Here is a 14776-nt window from a genome sequence, read left to right as displayed (position 1 = left end):
TTGAAACATTGACCTTCAACATGAGAAAGTCATGGAAGGCTATGCTTTACTATTTATAATCTGTCTCTAGGCAACATTGTTTGTATGAATTTAAAATTCTCTTATATCAGTCATCGATTAGGTATTAATACAGGGTTTCACACTACTTCTATCTGAATTCCTATAGGATCTAGGCAAACATTATGCCAAAAATGATCCATGTAGAAATTAAATAGCTAAAGCATAGAAACTAATGTCGCTCATCTCTCTGAAATGGTTACAGAGCAAAGAAAGAGACATAAATGCATTAAGAACAATACCCCCTCTCTAAAAAAATCACAGCACAGAGTAACTATTATCCTCAATCAGATGATACATCCGAGTCCGAAAGATGCATCAGTGAGCAAGAACCATACAGATGGCCATTAAGGCATACAAAATATTTGACATCACCGTGTGCAGCGAGCCTTCTATGGGCACTCTTTGGTATCATATTAGCACGTAACAAACTCCAAACCCTATTAAAGCAATAGGGACAAAAAATGTCCTTCGCCTCAAGCTTGACACACAATTCAAGCAGCAATTTTCTGGTGGCCGAGTTTAAAAAATCACGGAATACACCCCTGAAGAAGCCTATATCATCTTCATCACCACCACCACTGCTATTATTATTGCTCTTGCCTTGGTGTTCACAAGGGTCACTTATATACAAGACGTCAGATCTGCATTCAGGTACAAGAAAGCTCCTTCCAGAAGTCTTTGAGAACCTTGTTGTCCGGACAAAGTGGGGACCCACACGAAGATTCACAGAGGTTCCCCTAGTGGAGACTTCCCTAGACGACATTTCCCGGGCAGAGACTCCATGAGAAGTGATTTCCTGAGATTCCCCAGCACAATAGATCATAAGCCTTCCCAGAGCATCCCAACCTCCTTCTATAGCAGGTCGGGATCCTGAGGTGAGCTCTGATACCATTTTCGGGCCCCTTGAGAAGCAAAACAGTTTCCAAAGGTGTTTCTTTACGAGCTCTGAAAACCACCTACATACAGGGGCGATGTCGGCGATGAGGAAAGGGTTCCAATTCTGTGATTCAAATACTAATAAAAGGACCTCTTCTGTGAGATGACCATGGTTGCATATACATGAATCCGAATGAAGACATCGTCGGCTCTTGTTCGTCTTCATCTCGACCTGAAGATGGTTTGGGAACAAAAAGCCTAATTTCCACACATCAGAAAACCCCTAATTTACACCTCTGTTTTCGGAGGCTTTTAATTTGCCGAGTTCCTCTCCGCATGATAAAATGTTTTTTTTTGTTTTGAGCCAGATTCTGATGAGAAAACTTCTTCACCTGATGACAAAAGGAAGGACTAGTTGTCGACAAAGCGCTATGCATATGAGACAGAGCCTTTCAGTTGCTCGAAACAGGAAGGCAGGAAGGAAGATCGGACTTACAGGAAAGATGAAAAGCGTTGCGGATGAGTTCTGAGTAGAGGAAAGGAACCAGCCAGAGGTTGAGCAGGAAGCTTCATCGCAGCAGCAGCATCTTCTACATGCTCTGTTCTCGAGGGAAGGGCCCCGGATGAGTTCAAGAGGTTTATTATGTAATATTTTCTGATATAAATGGTTTCATGTACACACCATGGGCCAACAGAACAAGGGCCCTCTCTCGGCTCTCTCGGCTCTCTCGCTCGCTGGTCTGGTCGTATTCCTTATCTCCTGGGAGACAACACCCGCTGCCGTATTTGAAGCTACACCACCCTATAACTCCGAGAACCACTCAGACACCATGATCATGCCGAGTTCTTCCTTTCATTTCCAAATTGTCGCCCGGGTCAACCATTGAACCGGAGAGGAAAAAGATGGCCCACCTACACTGAGAAAAGTGGGGATGACTTGATCACATATAATCGGTTGATCGAGGGTATTTCGTAAATAACAAAAGCACATGGGCATTTGGGAAAATGAAAGAAAACCTTGTGAATATTACAACTTTGTCCGCACATATATTTCCCTTGATCTCATCAACAAGAGAAATTGCTAGTTGTAGACATATGATTGTCTAATAAGACATAGGATGAGTAATCGTCATCCTTAAGGAACTTGGTCACTTGCCACCTTTGATCAGATTATATCCATATTGTAGCTTTCAGATAGCTTATCACTCATGTAAGTGAAATCTATTTTTTCCATCCAGTGATTATTAATCATGTGTGTTGGCATTATGCATATACTTGCCTTGACAATAAATTAGACTTCATCATGTGGGAATGTGTATGCCAACTGCGAAATGGGACCCAACTTCCAACTCAACGTGATGATTGGTTTGGACAAGTAGATACTTTATTTTTTCCTATGTTCTTTTCAGTAGATTTACTAGATATAGAATGTTAACATACAGAACATGATGCCCTTGTAAAAGGAAGGATCATTACTTGAAGTGGGGACTCTAGAAGTGTTGTGACATTAATTGATACAACCACATTGCATTTGGGGATGAAGAATATGGGTTGTGCCTTTAATTAACGGAATAATGAAACTCACAAACAATAAACATGTTGGAGCAACTCACACTCTCCATAAACAAGAGATACCAATAATGCAATAACTTTTTCCAATGCCCCTAGTTTGTAAACATACAATAACCTTGGGGAATACTTGACAATAGTGATTCTCGAAGGCCCATAGTTAGTATACTATCCTTTGGTTGAGACCATATAATTCTCCCCTCATTCTATTTAATGTGGATAATATGTTGCCAGTGACCCAAGTTGTATGAGTCGGAGTCGGACTTGTATCATATGAAGTCAAAATTCATTTCCAAAGGTTAAATTAAGTGGACATAGTAGTTGATATAGGGATTTTGATGTGCATGGTAGAAACAACTTTCAATAGATGAAATTCTTTGAGTCATGATAAATTGACTAGTTTTAACTTGAGAGCAAATGGCCAGGATTGCGATTTCGAATAAATAGATAGATAAATATATATCCTATTGAAGATTCACAAGCATTTGTGCAAGCAAGGACATCGACCACAATGAAAATAAAAGACAATGAAAAAACATGCCGCCCTTGATCAAAATTCTATCGGTACTCTATTTGTTCATTAAAGAGTGTTAAGAATTAGGTGATTAACTACAGGTTAATTAGTACCAAATTATGTGATTAAGCTAATCGGAAGATTATGTGATATGTGTGTGAGAGGAAGAGAAAGGAAGATACACTTATGAACAACACAAGATGGGGGACAATTAACTCTATATTAAATTAGCATTATAATCATCAAATACAAAAATACCCACAATGAGGTATATATAGATCTCACGTCCAAGGGTGCACATGTGTGAGGAGAATATAAGTACAAGGGTGTGAGTCTTATATTAAAAGTACACGGTCCTATTTAAGGCGTTAGAGTCAACACTTCTAACTAGATTATATCTAGGTAACTACGAAGTTACATGGTTGACTAACTAACTAAACTAAGTTGAGCTTGATCTCTCAACATGCCCCCTCAAGCTCAAGTATGAGGTGTCCGACATCCGCTTTGGCTTTCGTTGGCTTCGTGTGCTTCTGTACAGCCTTCGGCTTTCTTCTTTGTGGCAATCTCAGTTCCTCCTCCTCAAGCCAGTGACGAAGGCTTGTAGTGTGTGGGTGAAGGTCGACTACTTCCATCCATCGTGGGTTACGAGCCGCTTTGGTGGAGCTCTTGGGTTCTTGTTCGGCCGCTCCCTTCATCGCGAGGCATAGTGATGTGCCATATACTCGTTGTAGTCGTGCTGAGTGACGGGGTTCTTAGCTCTAGATGAGCGTCGAAGTTTTCTGCTCGCCGATGTGAGTGCCTTCTTTGCTCCGGGTGTCCCCATGATGGGTACACCGAACTCACTGTTTAGTGAGGGAGCCGACACATCCGAATCACTGTCGTCGGGGTGATTGACTTCGTATTCAGGCATCTTACCTTTGCCTTTGTCCAAGTTCGTACTTGGGTGCGACGTGCTTGGATCGCGTGGGGGCTCTTGTGGTCCACTAGGCTTTGCCGTAATCGGACTTTCTTCAAACATGTGTTCGAAGCGATCTCCATCTTCTACCTCTTGTTTGGCAGATTCCGGGTCGAGCGGAGTCGGAGTTGAAGTTGTCTCTGGTGTGTACCAGGATGTGGACTTGTCGAAGACTACGTCTCGACTTACCCGAACCGCTCGGATAGAAGGGTTGTAGCACTTGTATGCCTTCTTCTCGGACGAGTATCCTATGAGGATACATTTTTCCGACTTCGCATTGGGCGTCTATCATTGTTCGTTCGGGATGCGTACATTTGCAATGCTTCGGAACACCTTGAGGTGCGACAGAATTGGCTTCCATCCAACGAGGAGCTCGTATGGAGTTAGCTCATGCACTCCATTAGTGGTGCACCGGTTCATGAGATAGACGGCCGTGGATGCCTTCAGCCCAATAGAAGTTCAGTGTGTGCTTCTCATGCATCATGATGCGTGCTACCTCGAGTATTTGTTGATTTTTCCTTTTGGCGACTCCATTTTGTTGGGGTGTGTGTCGACATGAGAATTCTCTCCGAATGCCTTCACTTTGGAGGTAGGAGGTGAATTCATTGGAGAAGTACTTCTTGCCTTCGTTCGATCGCAGGCATCGAATGTGCCGACCGGTTTCTTTTTCGACTTGGCCCTTGAGCTTTTGGAAGTGGGAGAGAACTTCACTCTTCTTCTTCATCGGGAAGATCCACGCATAGTGCGAGTAGTCGTCAATGAAGGTGACGTAGAATCGGCATCCATCGATCGTTGGTGTTTGAGCTGGTCCCCATACACTCGAGTGTATGATGTCGTGGAGGCCTTTGCTTGCGGAGCTTTCTTTCGGAAATGGGAGTTGATGGCGTTGCCGAGTTGGCATGCTTCGCACACTTGGTCGACTCGTTTCGACTCGAAGGTCGGAAGTCTGATGGCGACTCCCTTTGTTTGCATAGCTCGGAGCCGTTGGAGGTTTATATGGCTGATTCTCTTGTGCCACAACTCAATGCTTGTCTCGGTTTTGAGACCTTTGGCATACATGACCAATTTCACCTTGTTCAAATTGAGGATGAACATGCGGCCATTTCTCTGTCCCTTGGCTATGAGTCGACCATCTTTCTCGATGAAACAACCTTCGTTGTTGAACTGATCTTGCATGCCTTGCTCCACGATTTGGCCGACCGAGACCAAAGTCTTTGTTATTGTGGGCATGTGCAAGACATTCTTGATGCAATTGTTTTGGCCGTCATTGCCGATGTGCCGAATCGGATGTGTGGTGTCGTCACCCGTCTCTATGACGTTGGGTCGATCGGGTGTGCGCAAATCACTGAACAACTCTTCGTGGGATGTCATGTGATGTGAGGTGCCGGAATCGACGAACCACACGTCTTCCGAGTTGGAGGTGCTTGTGGGGTCGGAGGCCATCATAGAGTTCATTGTATGTCTCATTACGAATAGACCACCGTAGTTGTTGTATTCGGAGTTGTTGGCGTAGTTTGTGAGTTGTCGGCTTGTGGAAGCCAACTCACTTTTCTTTTTCCGACACTCCTCTTCGTGGTGGCCGATTTTGCCGCAATAGTTGCAAGTTGCGGGCCTCATTTGCAAGTTACAAGGTCTTATTTATGGCGTTATAGTCAACAATTCTAACTAGATTCCATTTAGGTAACTACGAAGTTTCATGGTTGACTAACTAACTAAACTAAGTTGAGCTTCATCTCTCAGCAAAGAGATTAGCTTCCATTACAAAAATGTTAAGTATGTACATTGTTATTTATTTGGTCCAAGTGACTATTTAGGAATCTTTTGCCGCCTTCCCTATTTAGGGATGTCATTAATTTCCTTTGAGCTTTGAGCAACTTTGGCAATATTAAGCAACCTCTCTTATCTCTTACAAGATTATTACTTTGGACAAGGCTTACCACTCTCTCCTTAATGAAAGGCTAGGAAATCTTAACAAGGAAATAAGAAAAAGCTTTAAACCAATTGTGTTGAATATAGTATAAGATAAAACATAAAATGCTTAAGAGGTTAAAGCACATCAAATGAAGAAGACCTATAGAAAAGCCACTAAAGTTACTTTTGCAGTCATTTAGAATGCCTTAAGTCCTTTTGACACTTGTTGGACAAACACTCATCTCACTTTCTAGTGTTATTTCCACATTATTAATGGACAAACAATCAACAACTGATATTTACACAATGGTTGATTAAGTGTTGCTTGTTCATCCAATACTTAACATCCCCATTCCCCACACCACAACGTGATCATAAGGGGAGGACAAGTCATATTCTACTCAATTAAGTTAAGGAGATGGTATGGGGAGATGAGAATATTGAGAGGACGACCATATGGATGATTAAGGACTAAACAGTATGGACAGTAGGGCTTAGGGGTGGGTTTAGTAGGTGCCTACAAAGGACTACCATATAACACTTAGATTTCCTTACAAATGAGTTGGGCAAATAAAACTTGGTGTTGATGGTTAGTCAACGAGATTGGCATGTTGGAGGTAATGAATGTTGATTGGATGCAATGACATAGATTGCATCAGCGCTTAATGATAACCTCCATTCTACTAGTGCATTAGTGTAACATGAGATATATGGTAAAGAACAATAGAGGGTTCATCCAAATGTTAAGTAGGGTGAAATGAACTATGTATACAAAACAAATAGAATAGGTTGACCTTGTATGAGACCTTCAATCCCAAGTAGTTTATGAGTAACTTAGGGTTTGGAAGGGTGTGTTTTTTAGGGTAGATTTATGTTAAGCTTTGTAAAGTGAGAGAGAACTCATGTCAATTATCTTGTACTACTAGTATGAATAGTGAAGATGCCATCTTTGGCATCATGGATGAATTGGTGTATTGTTTTATTGTGTCTTTGAGCATTGTGATCTTGTCATAGTTAGCCCATTTTTTGTAGTCATGGTAAAGAACCTTAAGGACTTGAGGCATTAGGTCAAACTTAGGTTGTCCAAATCCAACATGAACCATGTGTCAACCATGGTCTCAAAGTTGTGTTGATAGTTTGATTGAAGCATAACCGATTTGAGTGTAAACACCAACAATCTTTCTCTAAGTGAGACCTTTGTTTAGTCAAATGAGAAGCCCCATCTAGGATGATTGTGCACATATGGAAGTGAAGTCCTTCAAAAATTGGCTCTATTAATGTAGTTTAGATAAGACCAAAAATGTAAATGGTGGATTGGATGTTAGTGTTAAGTATCTCAAGGTTTACTCTTAAAGTTGGCTCTATTAATGTAGTTTAGACAAGAACAAAAATGGAAATGGTAGCTTAGATGTTGGGGTAAAATATCTCAAAGTAGTTCTTGATAAAGTTGTCCATGACTTTGAGAATCCAAGATTCCATTTGTTGATGTTGGTGAGGTTTGGAGAAGACCAATTTAAAACGAGTGTTGGGAACATCCACTTACATATTACGAAATTTGACGAAGAACATTGCCATGGGAGAGGCTAGAAGGTGGGCTTTGTTTGCATGGATGGGTTATGAACCACTCTTGAAGTAATTTGTTGACGTACAAATTAATCATAAAATGGCAATACCATGGACATGTGTACTACAACCACCATAAGGGAAACGGGATTGGGTAATGCCTTCAAATATGAGCCCTGATTGGATGTGGTTTTTTTGTCGAAAAAGAATCACTAGACAAGTCGATGTACTAATTGAGACTTGTCAAAAAGAAAAAGGTGAAATGGTACCAAGAGTTACCAAGAAGAAAGGAGGAGCAAAAGAAAGAGAACTTGACAAAGTGTGGAGGAAAAGAAAAACAATCAAGAAGAGAGGGGAAATGAGTGGAAGGTGGACTTAATAAAGAGAGAAGAAGGGCAAAAATGGAAATGTACCAAACTCAAAATAATTAAACTTGAAAATAAAAAGTAAAAGAAAACAAGGGTAACAATACTACGACCAATTTAACCTAACCAAGAGACAAAACCTAAGGAATAAATGTAAATGATTACCCTACATAAAGATGAACGAATGAACAATTTCCTTTAATTTTAATACCAATGGAGGATATTTTTTATGGGAAAAAACAAGAGAGATTATACAAAAGGGTATTAAAAAGAGGAAAATTAAGTAGCTAAAATGTGGAAAAGGAAAGGAAAAAAATGCCACTTTGGACTAGAGCTAATATTTTTCTATTGCCTAATTTGCATTATGACAATTTCCACCTTGCACAAATGTGCTTTGCTATCTCCTGGTGGTTATAAAAAAGAAGACAACAAAGTTGCGCAAGTTAAAGTATTTGGACTTGGAAGTCCTACCATCGCTAATTGGTTGGTTTGTAATGACCTCTTGATTATTACGATTTGTGGTAGTTGTAAGTGCTTGAGGGTGAACATATCGACATGTTGTCGATGTGGGTGAGGGCTTGTCCATTGCATGGAGGATAGTATGGGATGCTCTTGCAACGAGTGACCGTAAATTCTCACAAAAGGTGAGGGATAACCTCATTCAAAAACTGGGATCCTTGCTCAAGCATTGCTAGGACATCATGATACAATAAACATTGATGGATAATGTTGTCCTTACCACTCATCTACATTGGTCCTTGGATTAATGTGAAGAGTTCACAATGACATAGAAGAGATCTTCTTGTTTCTTTTCCTAGATGTTCCAAGAAAGGCATGCCTTGCATTGAGACCGTGTTGACAATGACTAAGGTTGAGAGGGAGGTTCTTCATAAATTCCCAAAGGGTTTCTCCAATTACCATCCTAGAGAAATGGTGGGCTATTTATACATGGTTGGTCCCTTTACAAACAATAATCTGGAAATTCAACTCCAATAGGGTCATGATCCCGCGAGATGCACATTAGGTGTAGAACTCGTTCTATGGTGGAGTAATTTTGTTCAATAGGGTTGAGTTGATGACTAACGAACATGATGGGGAACACCATTGTCTCGTCCCTATGATTGATGTCGTGTCGAAGATGGTTGGGGTGGTGAAACCAATGACAATCACTTGAAGAACATCTAGGAAAAGAAACATGGTCTTCAACTTTGAAAGAGGTGGCTACTAGGGTGTCAAGTTGTTAGGTCCTTGAGCATCTCATGTGAGGGATGGCCAAAGTAGGTTCTGTCGAATACGAGTGTATAATGGCCGTATTCACATTGTCCCTTTGGACAACCCAAGTTTGGGTTGTTTCTGTAAATAGCATAAAGGGCAGTTGCCCTAAGATAGTCACTATATAAAGTGACTTTATAACCTTTAGTTAAGGTTGTTGTTGGTTGTCATTCTTTGTAACTGTTGTTATTGCAATATAACATTCTCTTTGTGCCCATCTCTGTGTGTGTGTGTGTGTGTGTCTATCTTGCTTATGCGCATACACAGGTTCTTCTTCATCACGAATGTTGCTTGCACTTCCGCATTGGCGGCCTTTTCCACAACATTTGGTATCAGAGCGTTGGAGGTTCTTCAACTCGCTACCAACCGTCATAGTACACCACACAACATTCTGTTTTTTGTAACTTCTTGAAGAACAGAGAAGAGAGAAGAAAAACAAAAAGCTCACATCTCACTGTGTTAAATCACAAATTGGAGTAAGCAAGCCGGCTGTACTCTGTTCCTGTGATTGTAACCGCTTGAGGGGAGCTCCTTGTACAACAATCGACCCAATCGTGCTTCGTTCGGTTAAACAACATCCGAATAGGTCACCGGACGCTATTCACTCGCTTGTTGTAACCACCCGCTGCAGATTGGTCTCCTGGCAACAACCAAATTCGTGCTTCATTCGGCTGATCGACATTTGGGAGGATCAGTTGGATCCGTCCCTCTCATCGATGCAGTCATCTGAAGCAGAATCGGCCCAAACAATTGGTTTCTTGTAATCGGTATTCGGCATACAATCAGAAGCTAATCGAGCTCACTCCGACTCGGCAACATTCGGGAAGACCATCTGGTTCTGTCCCTCAAGTTATCAGAGTCACTCCGAGCAAGTTCAGCAAACAAATATCCGAAACCAAACCAACTCGGGTTCAAAACCGACTAGAACGATATCGAGTGAGCCGACCGGCTGCACCCCACTAAGGTTCGTAGTCAACTCCGAACTGGGTCTTCCCAACCAAAACCGAATCAGATGGCATCAACATCCGGCTCATCGGAGATGAGTCTAAGGAGGTTCGACGGTTTGAACTTCAACTTTTGGAAGGAACAAATGCAGGACTATCTCATAGTCAAGGGTCAGATAGACCCGATTGAGAATGAAAATCCTCTAGAAGCATACAAGGCAAACGAGTGGCTAAAGCTGGATAGAATTGTCCGTGCCACGATTCGGATGCACCTGTCGGAGTTAGTGTACTTCACAGTGCAATCATGCTCGACAACTTTTGAACTTTGGAAAACAATGTCGGAAACTTATGAAAAGAAGGTTGCCGCAACGAAGATGTATCTGATCCGGCGCCTCTACAACTTGCGGATGAAAGAATCCGATTCGGTTCCGGCACACCTCAACGAGTACGAAAGCATAAGATCCCAAATCTCGTCTTAGGGGACGACAATCGAGGATGAACTTAGAGCAATGATACTCATGAGTAGTCTCCCCTCTTCATGGGAAACTTTCGTTACAACCATGTGCAATGCTTCAATAGTTGCCGTTAAGTACTCCGAAGTCACGAGCGCAATCTTGATTGAAGTAGCTCGGAGAAAGTCTTTCGCCAAAGACTCGGCAGATGAAGCTTACGTAGTACAAGGTTCGACCGACCGATCAAACAACAAGGGAAGAAGTTCTTCCCGACCGCCAAACAATCAGTGAAGTCGGAGCAAGTCCCGGGACAACCGAATCTGCAACTATTGCAAGAAATTGGGACACATCAAAGCTGATTGTCGGGCACTCAAAGCAAAAACCGACAAATCTCAGAGAGTGGATCAAAAGAGTAGCCGGCATGAGGAGGTCAACTACGTCGTCGGCCCTTCAGCCGAAATTTTGACAACCGACCTGAACATATTGTCCATAGAGAACCCATTCGAATCAGAAGTTCTGCTTATGACTGAGGAATTGAGCACATGGCTCCTGGACTCGGGTGCATCGTATCATGTGACACCTCATCGATCTCAGTTTCGGCAATACTCGGACCGGCACTCCGACTCAGTTTGAGTGGGAAACTTGCATCACTGTGCTATAATCGGAATCGGCACCATAGAGCTCAACCTTCCGGGTGGCTCTACACTAGTACTACACAACGTCTGACACGTTCCTGAGCTCTCGAGACCCTTGATCTTAGTCAGACAGCTTGACGAAGCCGGCATACGTGCTAGATTCTCATCAGGAGGGTGGACACTCCACAAAGGGAACCTCCTGCTTGCTCGAGGACCAAAGGTACATTCCTTGTACCCTTTATATGTCACACTCAAAGAGGGTGACTTATTTTTTGTTGATATCCCCGTGTCATCGTTATGGCACGAACGACTTGGACACCTCAGCAAGGCTAGCATAACGCACCTATCTAGAGCCGGTTACATCACCAAACTCTCCTTCTCGGATCACCAATTCTGCGAGCATTGCCAGTACGGCAAATAGGTAGCCGCATCACACTCGACATCAGCACCAAGGGAATCGAGTCCTCTCGATTTGGTCCACTCGAACGTCTGTGGCCCGATGCCACATCAGTCTCTCGGCGGTGCCTCGTACTTCGTCAGTTTTATTGACGACTCGACTCGGAAGGTGTGGGCTTACCCCATCAGAACCAAAGATCGGGTGTTCTCGATCTTTTCTGAATGGTTCGCAATGGTCGAAAATCAGACCAGTCGGAAACTGAAATGTCTCCAAACCGACAACAGAGGGGAATTCAAGTCTGAAGAATTCGTCAAATTTTCCCAAGAACGCAGCATTCGATGGGAATATATGACACCTTATAGTCCGGAGCAGAACGGAATTGCAGAACGCATGAATCGGACGATTCAAGAACGCGTAGTATCCATGCTCCAACACTCTGGACTGTCGGATGGCTTCTGGGCAGAGGCTCTACTTACGGCAGTACACATAATAAATATGTCGCCAAGTAAACCTCTAGGACTTCAAATACCTCAGGAAATATGGACCGACAGTAAGCCGAATTATGACAAGTTGAGGATCTTCGGTTGCGAGGCATACACCCTCATACCGAAAGACGATCGCCGGAAACTCGAACCAAGATCAAGGAAATGTGTTTTCCTTGGGTATGGACCCGACGACGAGATCAGATACCGACTCTGGGACCCTGAGCACAGACAAATCGTCCGAAGTTCGAACGTCGTGTTCAACGTGTCGGCTATGCATAAAACGGCCGAAAGGCCTATTGAAGTCCGAAGGGTAATATTCTCCGAAGTGTCAACCCTTCATGAAGGCCCATCCCACAACACGAGATCGGTTTCACGAGTAACCGACAACTCTCGCACCGAATCCATCGATTCGGCACAACCGAATGGCTCGGCTCCCGACCATCCGACATCGCCACCCGGTGCGACTAGTCCATTCATACCTCGCAAATCCAAGAGACTGTCGCAAATCCAATTAATATTTTCTTTACCGACACCGGCGAACCGACGTCTTACGAAGAAGCATCGGCATCTGCCGATTCAGCCACATGGCATTTGGTGAAAGAAGCCTTATGACTCGGTCGGCGTGCACACATGTTTTGACAAGTCGACTCCGACTCGACTGCAGTTGTCTACAGCGACAATCAAGGTGTTGTTGCTTTGTCAAAGAATCTGGTTCACCACAACGCCGCCAAGCATATCGACGTTAGATATCACTTCGTTCGGGACTGCATCATTTCAGGGAAAATCGGTCTAGAAAAGATATCCACAATCGATAATGTTGTAGATGGAATGACCAAGTGTCTTTCGGCGGATCGTTTCCGGTCCCTTCGGCAATAGATGGGCGTAACGAAAAATCGGTTCGGTTAAAGTCGGACACACAACATAGGATGGTTTCGGACCACCGACATCAATTCTTTGAGGATCGGCTTCAACTCTTCCACCCCGACCGGTTCGGTCTTCTGTCTTCGGATCCTGCCGACTCTAACAAAACCGATCTATCCAATAAACCTTGTATATATACATGTAATCCTTTAGATAACCCATGTATACGCCCATTACAGGGGAGTGTCGAATATGAGTGTATAATGGCCGTATTCACACTGTCCCTTCGGACAACCCAAGTTTGGGCTATTTCTTTAAATAGCATAAAGGGCAGTTGCCCTAAGATAGTCACTATATAAAGTGACTTTGTAACCTTTAGTTAAGGTTGTTGGTTTTCATTCTTTGTAATTGTTGCTATTGCAATATAACGTTCTCTTTGTGCCCATCTCTCTCTCTCTCTCTCTCTCTCTCTCTCTCTCTGTGTCTATCTTGCTTATGCACATACACACAGTCTTCTTCATCACGAATGTTGCTTGCATTTCCGCATTGACGGCCTTGTCCACAACAGGTTTACCATGTCCCTTTTGTAGGTCTCCACTTACTCGATGTAGCACATCATACCAAGCTTGGGAATATTACCTGAAGTCTTCCTCAACAATAAACTTGAATGTATTTGTATTGGTGTTGAGTTCAAGTTTTTACCAACAGGATGCCCTAACATTCAATGCCTACTTTTACTAGCAATGGCATTTTAAGATGTAAGAGTTGTTCTAGGAAAGCTACAATGACTTCATTTGGTCCTTGTGCTAGTGAGATGCAACAACTAGATCTCATTTCAACTTCCAGTGCATTTGAGAGTGTTTCTTTTTAGACAACATCAACTTAGGTGAGGTTGGCTCTTGTTTCGACCAAATTTAGTAACACTATGCTGAGGCTTTTGTTTCCGCTTCCTCTTAAACGAAATATGCATGTGCAAGTTTACATATGGATAGTTCTTTGAAGTGAGAAATGATGCAAAACCATGTTTAAGATGTTTGTTATATTGGTCTATGACCCATGTAATATTAATGTCAATCTTGTTTCAAGTGAGCAAGTTGCTTGTTACAAGGCTAATTTTATTATGGGGCTCTTGTGAGACATGCCACTTGCACTAGGGTAAAGGGCGTGGTATGAATTTAGAAGCAAACCTATGAGTCTAACCAAGATTTGATGACATGATGCTCTTCCCCTATGATGCAAGGAATCACCAAATTGTCTAGATGTTATGGCATTCTTGAACAATACACACATGCACACACAACATATTTTCAATATTAAGACATGGAATGGTGTCCTAATGCCACCCCCATATCCTAAGCCGAGCCACTTGCATTGTGTCACAGTGTTGCCCATTTCCTTGGATCTAATCGATGCATTCGTTGGCAATGCCCACCTACAAAGATCCATCAGATATCCATGCAGATAGTTTCCCTCATTGTACGTTGTGCGTCTAGGGTGGTTGCTACTCACTTCCAACAGGATAAGCTTATCGAGAACGGGTGATCAACGGTAAGAGGCGACGATGATGCGTTTGACCTTCCTTTTGAAAAAGTGCAAATGGATGATGATGTGGTAGAAAAGGTCATGTTGCCAACAAAAAAGACAAAAGTGCAAATGGATATTTCCAAAAAGCTAGTAAGAAAAGTGAGCACAAGCAAATGGATATTAATCCCTGCGTAGAAAGGGCATCCACGTCATCCAAATAAAAAAGCGCAATTCAACCCAAAATAGGGGGAGCCCATGCCACGTCATCACAGGCGTGACACGTGGAAAGTCCATCCACGTCGGCAAAAGAGAAAAGTGCAAAAAGCGCATCTTGCTCTTTTAGATATTGTGATGATTTTTCTCAGTAATTCTCTCCCCCAACAAGCCTATCCT

At 42.7% G+C, this 14776-nt stretch overlaps 1 pseudogene across 1 annotated transcript; it reads right to left on the bottom strand.

The window, feature by feature from the left end:
* Nucleotides 1-307: 307 nt before the first annotated feature.
* LOC147853434 (EID1-like F-box protein 2 pseudogene) lies at nucleotides 308-1561 on the bottom strand (annotated as a pseudogene). Its single transcript, XR_015531230.1, has 2 exons — nucleotides 1433-1561; nucleotides 308-1328 (listed from the first exon to the last, which is right to left on the bottom strand). The product of XR_015531230.1 is annotated as an EID1-like F-box protein 2 pseudogene (transcript).
* Between the last annotated feature and the right edge of the window lie 13215 nt (nucleotides 1562-14776).

This window comes from Azolla caroliniana, unplaced genomic scaffold (assembly GCF_043228905.1).
Source record: "Azolla caroliniana isolate FFs.n. ecotype wild unplaced genomic scaffold, voAzoCaro1.0.p SCAF_16, whole genome shotgun sequence".
NCBI classification, from domain to species: domain Eukaryota; kingdom Viridiplantae; phylum Streptophyta; class Polypodiopsida; order Salviniales; family Salviniaceae; genus Azolla; species Azolla caroliniana.
This window is presented reverse-complemented; position numbering and strand designations above follow the sequence as displayed.